Genomic DNA, 11888 nt, shown 5'->3' with positions numbered 1-11888 from the left:
GAGGGGCGGCATACAAATCTAATTAATAATAATAATAATAATAATAATAATAATAATAATAATAATAATAATATATCCAGGGAGGGGTGGGCTACTGCCTGGACAGGGGGGAATGCAGTTGGGTAGCGAAAATGGAGCTCCACCCCAGAGCACTCAATTTGCACTGAGAGATGTTGAAAGAAAATGTAGGGCGTCCTGCATAAGCCACGCCCACAGTGTGGTGGTAAAAATTTGGGTAGCCCTTCACTGCATCTATCATACATACCATATGTATGACACCGCTGCCATACATAAACACTTGTCCTCTGCTGAAACCTGGTGTGAGATCTATGAACCCTGTCATCCATTAGCACCATCCTGATAAACTCCATTACTTTTTGGCTGGTGTGCACCACAAGATGCAAATGTTTTAGGCCCACAATGTTTGATATTCTTACCTATACCGTTGCTTAGAATCTTGCTTGCCTCCCACTTTCACAATAGGCTAGAGCAGTGGTCCCCAACCTTTTTTCCACCAGGGACCAGTTTCAGCAAGACAATTTTTCTACGGCCCGGTGGGGGCGGAAAGGGGGTTTAGCTTATCGTTCCATTGTCTCTCTCCCCCTCCCTTTTTAATTTTGCGGGGGAGTTGAGGTGACAGAGGGAGGAAAGGTAGGAGGGGGCGGTTTCCTGTCTCTTTCCCCTCCTGTTCACTCGGGACCGTTTGCCTTTCAGCAGTTCTAGAGGACACCCCCCCCCCCATTCCAGCTGGGATTGCAGCAAGGAATCCCAGAGCAGGGGGAGGTGCCTCCACGGACACAGTCACCTTCCTTTGCGATCGCTGCCTGCTTGGAGCGCCCACCAGTGCCAGGTCTGGTAATTTTCTTGCAGCAAGGAATCCTTCCAAAAGAAAATTACCGGAGCTGGTGATGGGGGTTTCATGGTCACACACACACCCCTGGCTTCGCTCCCACCCAGGACCCCGGGAATAGGGTGGGGGAGCTGAAATGAAGCAGACCACACAGGAATTCTCAAAGACGGTTCCGTTTATTCAGCTCTCTTGCAAGTGACTTCAGCAAGGAACGCGTCTGGCTGTCAGTGTCAAAAACAGCCCTATTTATACTTTAAAGGCTCGCGCCTAAAAGAAACGGCCGCGCGTCTTAACCAATCAGACGCGACCTTGATTTATTCACATTTTAAATTGACAGAGACAGTATTTTTACAGAATTTCTTTTTACAGACTTAACACCCCTCCCTCATTGGTTGAGAACAACTGTCAATCAGTGAGCCATGTGATGTAATCCTCCAGTCTGCTTGGTCTGCGTGAAGTCCGATCAGACCTGCGCAGATCATTCGCGTCCGGGATTTCCACAGAGGAGGATGGCTCGTTGTGTTCTCTTGCTTGCGGCTGGGCCCAAGTTGGGGCTCCGGCCTGCGATCGCGGATATGTTGGCGTTGCACCGATTTCAGATGAGGAGGTTGGCTCGGAGTTGTTTGAGGATACTTCTGGCCGTGGTGAGTCCATTTGATAATCAAAAAGTTCAGGCTGTGTGTGAGAGTCTGCTTGGGGGGAAGAATTGTTGTTAGCGGCCTGTTCGCTGTTAGGAGTTAAACGCCCCCGCAAGTGATCAATGTGCCGCTTCCATGTGCGGCCATCCTCTAGTAGAATGATATATGTTTTAGGAGCTGTTTGCTGGATTATTTTCCCTTTGAACCAATTTAAACCCCCATCAAAATTTTTTGCAAATACATTTTGCCCTAGGAACAAACTTCTTTCAGGATTTACACAGATTATATCATTATAATTATTTGTACAATAACGGGGGTGCAACCTGTCCAGAGGGGACCTTATTTTTCGACCCAATAAAATTTCTGCAGGACTTTTGTTCGTGATGGAATTTGGGGTTATGTGCTGCATTATTAAGAATTTATCTAAATTGTGTTGTATTTCTCCTGGGCCTGCCCTGCGCAATGCTTCCTTGGCTACCCAAACATAACGTTCTGCCAGACCATTAACCCATGGGGAATAAGGAGATGTGAGGGCATGTCTGACCCCCAAATTACTTAAAAAACATTCAAATTGTCTGGCAGTCAATTGTGGCCCGTTATCAGAAACCAGGATGTCTGGACACCCATGGGTGGCAAACAAATGATACAGAGCCTTTATAGTGGCGCAAGTAGTGATGTTTTGCATGGCTATTATTTCTACCCATCTAGAGAAAGCATCCACTACAATAAAAAAATTCTGAGATCCAATAGGGCCCGCAAAATCGATGTGTATGCGTGACCATGGCCCAGTGGGTTTCTCCCATTCAACCGGTGTTGTCTTAGGGGGATTTGGACGTGACTCCTGGCACGGGTCACAGTTTGCTACCCACTGCTCGATGTCAGTGTCTAGGCCTGGCCACCACAAGTGTCCCCTGGCCAAACCCTTCATTCTGACAATGCCTGGGTGGCCCTCATGCAGCATACATAACACTTTCTGTTTTAGACTGTTGGGAATGACCACCCTGTCACCCCATAACACACAACCCTTCATGTAGGACAATTCCAACCTTTTTGATTTAAAATCTGTTAGTCCTGCTTCCTCAGGGCCTCCCAACCAACCCCTTTGAATACAATTGATTACTTGTAGTAATGTTGGGTCCTTCCTGGTGTATTCAGCTACCTCTTTGGCTGTGGTCAAAGGGTTTTCCTCGAAGTCTAGAAGTAATATGTCCTCTGACGGGGTTGGGTCTTTAACTAAGTCTGCCATGGGGCATCTGCTTAAACCATCTGCATGGTTTATTGCTTTTCCACCTTTGTGGGTTAATTCGTATTGATAACCTGATAAAAATAGTGCCCACCTAATTAATCTGGGGGACATGAAAGGAGGAGTTGGCTTGTTAGAAGCTAGAAGACCTAAAAGGGGTTTGTGATCTGTGACTAGTTCAAATTTCCTCCCACACAGGTAGTTGTGAAATTTCTTCACGCTAGATACTAGGGCCAATGCCTCTTTGTCCAGTTGGCTATAATTTCTTTCGGCCATGGACAATGTCCTGGAAAAAAAAGCGATTGGGGCCTCTGTTTTGTTAGGCATTATATGGGCCAATACTCCGCCTACCCCATAAGCCGAAGCGTCACATGTAAGCCTTATGGGCAATATTGAGCTGTATTGAACCACTACGCTTTTAGATGTTAACAATTGTTTTATTTTGCGAAAAGCGTCGCGCTCAGGTGTGCCCCAGGTCCAGGGAATTCCCTTCTGCAGCAGTCGGTGTAGAGGTTCTGCTGCCGTTGCCTTCTGTTTTAGAAAAACAGAATAAAAATTAAGAAGGCCCAGAAATGCTTGGAGTTCTGTCTTATTATTTGGCTCGGGTGCTTCTGTTATGGCTTTTAATTTTTCTGTTGTGGGGTGGATTCCCTCACCGTCTATTCTGTAACCCAGGAATTCGATGCTGTTGGCTCCCCATACACATTTGTCTGCTTTTACTCTTAAACCCCTAGATTGTAGCCTGGACAATACTTCCCTAATTCTTTCATTTAATTGTGATTGGTTTTCCCCTGAGATAAGGATATCATCAAAATATGGGGTGGTTCCTTTGATGCCTGCTAGTAAGCGCTCCATGAGGCTTTGGAAAATGCCTGGGGCTATGCTAACCCCAAATTGTAAGCGGGTGCATCTGAAAGCACCCCTTGAGTTACTATGGTCTGTGCCAGAGATGTGGCCTCATCGACCGGAAGCTGTTGGTATGCTTGCTCAAGGTCGATTTTAGAGAAGACCCTTCCTTCCCCTAATGAATGCAGGAGCTGTTGGACTACTGGAATTGGATAAGGGTGGTGTTGTAGGGCTTTGTTAATGGTTGCTTTGTAGTCTGCACAGACCCTTAACGAACCATCAGGTTTAAGCGGTGTTACTATAGGGGTTTCCCATGGCCCTTGCTCCACCGGGACTAAGATGCCCTGAGCTATTAGTTTATCCAGTTGGATGTCCAATTTAGGGAGGAGCGGTAAAGGAACCCTGCGAGGCTTGAGTCTGACAGGGGGAACCTTGGGGTCTAGAGAAAAAGAAATAGGGGCCCAATGTAGGGCTGAAAACCTCAGGGAACTCATGCACAAAATCAGGAATATCATTATCAGCATTAATTTTACAAATTCCCAATATTTCAATGCCCAGAGGAGACATCCACGTTAACCCAAGGAGGGAGTGTTTAGCTCCCTCAACCACAACCAATGGAAGAGAACATTTACATTGCTTAAATTGGACAGGCACATCCACTTTCCCTAATACAGGTATAACATTTCCCTGAAAATCCCTTATGACCAGAGTTGTCTGCAGAAAATCAGTTTTCAGAAAATTAGGCATATACATTTTAAATTTGTCCCAAGGCATAATAGAATACTTTGACCCTGTGTCCAATTCGAAATTACAAGGTTTGCCATTTAAAAGTAACGAAATGACAATTTTGCTCCCTTTTTTTGTATTTGCGCAATTTACGTAAGTTTGTGCGTTACCTTGTGAGTAGTCACGGTTAGCGGTGGAGTAGTTTCTTCGGTTGAAGCCTCTGGAAAATTTGTTGTCTCGCGGTTGTTGTGCCTGGTTGTTAAATCTTTGTTGGCGGGGTGCAGAGAAGGACTCCTCGGGAAGGGGCGCTCTGCATGCCTCGGCGATGTGCCCGCGCCGGTTGCAACGGCGGCAAATGGCGTCTCGGAACGGGCAGCATTGTCGTGAGTGGTTCCCTCGGCATCCGGGGCAAGGGTTGGATGGTCGTTGGTATCTGGGCTGTCTGGGTTGGTCAGATGGCAGCAGGAGACAGGTGTCGTCGTCCGTAGCAGCTGGGCTGAGGTCATCTGGTGCCTCGGCGTGGGAGACAGCAACGGAGATTTTGGAAACGGTTTCTTTTTTCTCGTGTTCTTTGAGTTCTTTTGCGGCCGCGTCAACTACTTCGGCAGTTTGAGCCAGCTTAATAACAGATTGGAGCGTTGGCTCGTCTTCAGTTAGGATTTTATTGCGGACTGCGGCGTTTTTCATTCCAAAAATAAGAGCATCGGTGAGGCGAGCTTCCGGGCTGTCAAATTTGCACTTTGACAGCACCGTACGAAGTCGCGTGGCGAATTGGTTTATGGATTCCGACTCACGTTGTGTCATTCTTGAAAATTGGTGTCTGTAGACCACGGCAGGTTTTGTTGGCTTAAAGTGATTGGCGAGTCTTTCTTGAAGGTCGTCCCACGGAACAGCTTTAGCCGGGAGCGGGTCGGTCAGCGTTTGGACGAGGTCGAAGATTTCTGTACCACAATAATTGAGAAAAATCGCCCGCTTCCTGTCGGCTTCGGCTTCTCCCATTCCTGCAGCTTCGAGGAAAATCTCGAATTTTGCCATGTAGGCGTCCCATGATGACTTTTCGGGGTCGAAGTAGTCGGGAGCCCGGCCGATCTGGAGGTTATTCATGCTTGACACGTGGATTCGTCGTTCTCTCGTCGCCAGTGAAATGAAGCAGACCACACAGGAATTCTCAAAGACGGTTCCGTTTATTCAGCTCTCTTGCAAGTGACTTCAGCAAGGAACGCGTCTGACTGTCAGTGTCAAAAACAGCCCTATTTATACTTTAAAGGCTCGCGCCTAAAAGAAACGGCCGCGCGTCTTAACCAATCAGACGCGACCTTGATTTATTCACATTTTAAATTGACAGAGACAGTATTTTTACAGAATTTCTTTTTACAGACTTAACAGGAGCCTAGCAAAAAAAGAGCTGCACAATGCCAAAGCCTTTTTGTTTGAGCTGCAGGCAGAGCGAGGGCTTTGCAAGGGCTTCGCAAGGAGGAAATAGACCACTTTTGACGAGAGAAGAAAGACAGGAAAGGAAGAAAGCAAGCAAGCAAAGGTTTTCTCAGCCCGAGGCAAATGGCGGTCCCAAGTGAACGTGAGGGGAAAGAGACAGGAAACAGCTTGGCACTCGCCGGCTCCACAGCAGCTGCTGACTCCACGGACCAGTGCAACATGCCTTGCGGCCCGGTACTGGTCCGCGGACCGGCGGTTGGGGACCCCTGGGCTAGAGCAGGGGTGTCAAACTCAAGGCCTGCAGGCTGGAACTGGCCCATGGTGCCTGGAAATAGCAAAGGACTAGCCCACGGCAGCCAAAGGACCGGCTTCTGGTAGCCAAAATGGGGTGTGGAGGGAGGGGATTTGCACGCGGCACCCCTGTGCCACATTTTGACTGGCAGGGTGCTATAGGAAGCTTCTGTCCCATCTTCCCCTGCCCCAGCCCACAGAGGAGAACTAGAATGCTGATCCAGCCCCCAAAGAAATCCAGTTTGACACTCCTGGCCTAGAGGTAAAAATGTACCCCAAAAAGACTACTGTATTTGGGCTGCAAAGAAATATAGATTTATCCTTCATTGCCATCTAGTGGGCTAGAAGAGGCTGATATTTACTTACTTACTTACTTACTTACTTACTTACTTACTTACTTACTTACTTACTTATTAGATTTGTATGCCGCCCCTCTCCACAGACTCAGGGCAGCTCACAACAGCAACAGAAAACAATACATAATAAAAATTCAATAATTAGAAAGCTAAAAACCCATAATTTAAAAAAACATGCACACAACATACCATACATGAACAGTATAGGCCTGGGGAAGATATTTCAGTTCCCCCATGCCTGACGGCAGATATTCCTAGATGGACGTGTACAGATCGTTATGCAAGTCGCTGAAATTTTAGAATCCAAGCCAACTAGTTCATTGTCCAGAGCAGTGGTTCTCAACCTAGGGATCTGGGACTCCTTTGGGGGTCGAACGACCATTTTACAGGGGTCGCCTAAGACCCTGGGAAAAGACAAATTTCCCATGGTGTTAGGAACTAAAGCTTCTATTCTGGCGCCTTGGAACATATTTTTATAATCCAATTGATCAGTTGTTTACAGTGGAGGTATCCCTCTGAACTTCCTGCCAATCAGCTTAAAGCTCTGTTGGGAGAATTGGTGCTAGACTTATGGTTGGGGGTCACCACAACAAGAGAAACTGTATTAAGGGGTCACGGCATTAGAAAGGTTGAGAACCACTGGTCCAGAGTGTGATCTAATCCACCCCCACTTTGATTCAGTTTGAATTTTGAAGCTCTGAGTGATGAGCTCCAAAGGTCTATAAAGACCTGCTCCACAAGATAACTGGTTCTCTAAAGAAACGTTTACATTTTGATTGCTTCTTATCATCAAATAATGTTTCCTGCTCTTCAGCCAAAACTATAACATACAGCATGAAATGTAGCCCAGTCCATAGAAAGAAAGATTTGTCTTGCTTTCTTACAGATATTTCATCAGTACAGTTATACCTCTTCTTACAAACACCCCTTCATACGAATGTTTTGTGATACGAACCCGGGTTTTACGATTTGTTTGCCTTGTCTTAAGAACCATTTTTGTTTTACGAATCCGAGCCCGGGTGCCTGGGCTCTCTTACTGTGCATGCGCTCTTGTACTGTGCGTGCGCTCTCTGACTGCTACAGGGATTCCCCTGCCTTGTGACTGTCACCGCTGGGATTTCCCATTTGATTACAGCCCCCGCTGGGATTCCGCACTCGGAGAAAGCACTCAGAGAAAGCGCTCTCGCAGCTGCTTTGCTGGGAATGCTTTCGCCGAGAGCTTCCAGAATGCCTGCCCCACCTCTCCTGCAGCCCCTTTGCTGACCGCTCTGGATGAAAGTGCTCCCAGCAAAGGGACTGCAGGAGAGGCAGGGCAGGCGTTCCCAAAGCGCTTGAGAAAATGCTCTCGCAGCTGCCTCACTGGGAGCGCTTTCGCCGAGCGCTTCTGGAATGCCCGACCCTCTCGCAGCCCCTTTGCTGGGAGCGCTTTTGTCCAGGGCTGTCAGCGAAGAGGCTGCAGGAGAGGCGGGGTGGGTGTTCCGGAAGCACTCGGCAAAAGTGCTCCCACGAAGCAGCTGTGAGAGCGCTTTCTCCGAGCACTTTGGGAACGCCTCCCAATACTGTTCCCAATACTGTTCTCAGTTCCTTAAAAAGCAGAGGGGTGGCTGCGAAGGGGCTAGCTCGGCAAAAGTGCTCCCAGCGAAGGGACTGTGAGAGGATTTTCTCTAAGCGCTTCGGCAATGCCTGCCCCGCCTCCCCTGCAGTCCCTTCGCTGACAGCCCTGGACAAAATCACTCCCAGCAAAGGGGCTGTGAGAGGGTCAGGGCAAGTGTTCCCGAAACGCTCGGAGAAAACCCTCTCACAGCCCCTTCGCTGGGAGCGCTTTCGCTGAGCCAGCCCCTTAGCAGCCACCCCTCTGCTCCAGCCCTGCCCTCCCAAAGGGTGGGGCTGCCACATCCCAGCGGATTCCAACCCTCTTTCCAGGACAAGAGGATAGTGGCGGCGGCAGTGGTTTCTCTTTCAGAAGCAGCAGCAGTGCCGGGAATGTCACATCCCCCCCTTCCCACCACCGCCACCTGCCCCCAAACAAAGATCCGAATGCCAGAAGAATGGGCAAAAGGGGTGAGTTTTGTGCTTGCATGCATTATTCGCTTTTCCATTGATTCCTATGGGAAACTACTACATGGGGTTTTTCTTAAATTGTTAAATATTTTAATTAATTGGATTGTTGTGACTGTTTTTACTTGTTGTGAGCCGCCCCGAGTCTTCGGAGAGGGGCGGCATACAAGTCCAATAAATAAATAAATAAATAAATAAATAAATAAATAAATAAATAAATAAATAAATAAATAAATAAATAAATAAATAAATAAATAAATAAATAAATAAATAAATAAATAAATAAATAAATAAATAAATAAATAAATAAATAAATAAATAAATAAATAAATAAATAAATAAATAAATAAATAAATATTGTTTCATCTTTTCACCTTATTGTTGTGAGCCGCCCCGAGTTTGCGGAGAGGGGCGGCATATAAATCCAATAAATCTAATCTAATCTAACCTTACGAACCTCCTCCCGGAACCAATTAAGTTTGTAAGACGAGGTATCACTGTCATTTTATTCGACTCAGTTTTGCCTATTCCTTCCATTTTTCCTGAACGGTTTATTTTTCAAATCACTAATCCTTTTCAGTGGTTTTTTTTCGAGTAAGGTGTATAGAACCAGGCAGAATCCGTACGAGTTTAAAAATTAAAAAGCATTAATCACGCTTGGGTATGGCAGTTTTTATTAATATAACCTAAAATCAGATTAGCCTTTCTCTTCCTTTTCCTTCCTGCTTTAAACTCATTTTTTGTTCAGGTTTTGGTCACAGACAACTTCAACAAAAGTAGGCTATAAAACCCGTTGCTAATGGGACTCGCGTGCCGTGCTTCGGCGCATGCACAGAAAAATCCTGGGTGGCGCTACCGGTTTGAAGAATTGGGCCCAACTGGGAGCAATCCACCCACCTCCCATCCAAGATGTTCTCCCAAGCCAGAAACTTTTAACAAGCCAGGAATTCTCATCCTGTGTTTGAGTATTCGATTTTTGTTTAAGCTGATGTTGAATTTTTCATTTGTATTGAATATCATATTGCCATTTTCATCCCATTCTCCTATTTTATCCAAACAATCCCTTCTTCATAGATATATTAGGATAAGAATTCAGCGGTTCAAGATGGATTAAGAGCAACCTGTATGTACATGATATAGGAGGGGTCACTTCCTACCCAATACTGTTCTCAGTTCCTTAAAAAGAGGTTGACTCATCATTGTCTTCATGCTATTTCAAAATGCTCTGAACAAGGAGCAGAAGGGGAAAAAAACCCTTTCTACTTCAAACTTTTGCAGACGGCAACAAATAACCCAAAGGAAAATATAATTAATTGCTTGCACATATCCTAAATCAACTTAGGATCACAATTATGACCTAAGATGGCCATGACTACTTAGCACTTAACGACCACAATTAAGCCCCAAATATCTATTGCTAAGTGAAACATTCGTTAAATAAGGTTCGTCAAGTTTACAACTTTTTTTCCACCACAGTTGTTAAATGCACCATTGCAGTTGTTAAGTTTGCAACACGGTTGTTAAGTGAATCTGGCTTCCCCATTGACATCGCTTGTCAGATGATCACAGAAGGTGGTAACATGACCCCAAGGCGTTGCAACTGTCATAAATATGAGTCATGTCCGTCGCCAAGTATTTGAAATTTGATCATGTGTCCACGGGGATGCTGCAAGGATAAAAAGTTAGAGAAATTGTCATAAGTCACTTTTTTTCAATGCTGTTGTGACTTGGAACGATAATTAAATGAGCTGTTGTAAAAGTCGAGGATTACCTGTAATTGGATGAGATGAGGTTCACCTGGTGCACCAGTTGCGGCCCTATTTGGACAGGGAGTCATTGCTCACAGTCGCTCATGCCCTTATCACCTCGAGGTTCGATTACTGCAACACTCTCTACACGGGGCTACCTTTAAAAAGTGTTCGGAAACTTCAGATCGTGCAGAGCGCGGCCGCGAGAACTATTGTGCGGCTTCCCAGATTCGCCCACGTTTCTACAACACTCCGTGGCCTGCACTGGCTGCCGATCAGTTTCCGGTCACAATTCAAAGTGTTGGTAATGATCTTTAAAGCCCTACATGGTATTGGACCAAAATACCTCCGGAACCGCCTTCTACTGCACGATTCCCAGCGGCCGATAAAGTCCCACAGAGTTGGCCTTCTCCGGGTCCCGTCGACCAAACAATGTCATTTGGTGGGCCCCAGGGGAAGAGCCTTCTCTGTGGCGGCCCCGGCCCTCTGGAATCTACTCCCCCGGAGATTAGAACGGCCCCCACCCTCCATGTCTTTCGCAAGTTACTCAAGACCCACCTATATCGCCAGGCATGGGGGAACTAAGACATCTCCCCCAGGCTTTTTTATATTTTATGTTTGGTATGTGCTGTATGGTTCTTAATTGTTGGGGTTTTTTAATATATTTTTAAATAATAATAATAATAATAATAATAATAATAATAATAATTTATTGGATTTGTATGCCACCTCTCTCCGTAGATTTGTCCCATTGCTATACTGTTTTTTATTACTGTTGTGAGCCGCCCCGAGTCTTTGGAGAGGGGTGGCATACAAATCTAATAAATTATTATTATTATTATCTTGGCCCCATGTGATGAAGGGTTTTCAAGGTAATGACTAACCCTTTGAATTGGACCTGGAAGCAAACTGGCACTCAGTGCAACTCACATAGTAGAGATGTTACATGGGCCATCTTCGGGGTGCCCAAAAGCAATATATGGATTCCTGCAAAGATGAGTTAGGAAGGTGGCAATAATAATAATAATAATAATAATAATAATAATAATAATAATAATAATTTATTAGATTTGTATGCCACCCCCTCCGAAGACTCGGAGAGGCTCATCAAGCCTTCTTAACAGGCAGGAAGTCCAAAAGCTAGGAGATGCAGTGAAGCAGGAATTCCAGCAAATGGAGAAAGATACGTCCCATGAATTCCAGAGTCATTTATAAGATTTCTTGCAGTTACGAACACAGTGGGGTTGAGACAGACATTCTTCTATGCAGTCAACACTAGGGAATTGCAGAAATATGGAGCTGCTTTGGAGCTGCTGCCCCTATATCCCTGTAAAAAATTGCTCTTAATGCCTCTTGACCTGGACTCCTTGTTTGGAAAACACACCCACACATGAATATATTTGTGGGGCAGGGGTGGCAACATGCTAGATTGTGCTTTTTATTAAGTATTTTATTTTATTTTAAATGTACTGAATGTCTTAGTGCAGTGATGGCGAACCTATGGCACGAGTGCCACAGGTGGCATGCGGAGCCATATGTGCCGGCACATGAGCCATTGCCCTAGCTCAGCTCCATCATGCATGAGTGCATTGGCCAGCTGATTTTCGGGTCACGCAGAGGCTCTGGGAGGGCATTTTTGGCTTGCAGAGGGCCTCGGGGTGGGGGGCATTTTTGTCCTCTCCAGGCTCCAGGGAAGCC

Source organism: Erythrolamprus reginae, chromosome 2, assembly GCF_031021105.1.
Source record: "Erythrolamprus reginae isolate rEryReg1 chromosome 2, rEryReg1.hap1, whole genome shotgun sequence".
In the NCBI taxonomy this organism is placed as follows: Eukaryota; Metazoa; Chordata; class Lepidosauria; order Squamata; family Dipsadidae; genus Erythrolamprus; species Erythrolamprus reginae.
The sequence above is the reverse complement of the archived record's forward strand: the minus strand, read 5'-3'. Positions refer to the sequence as shown.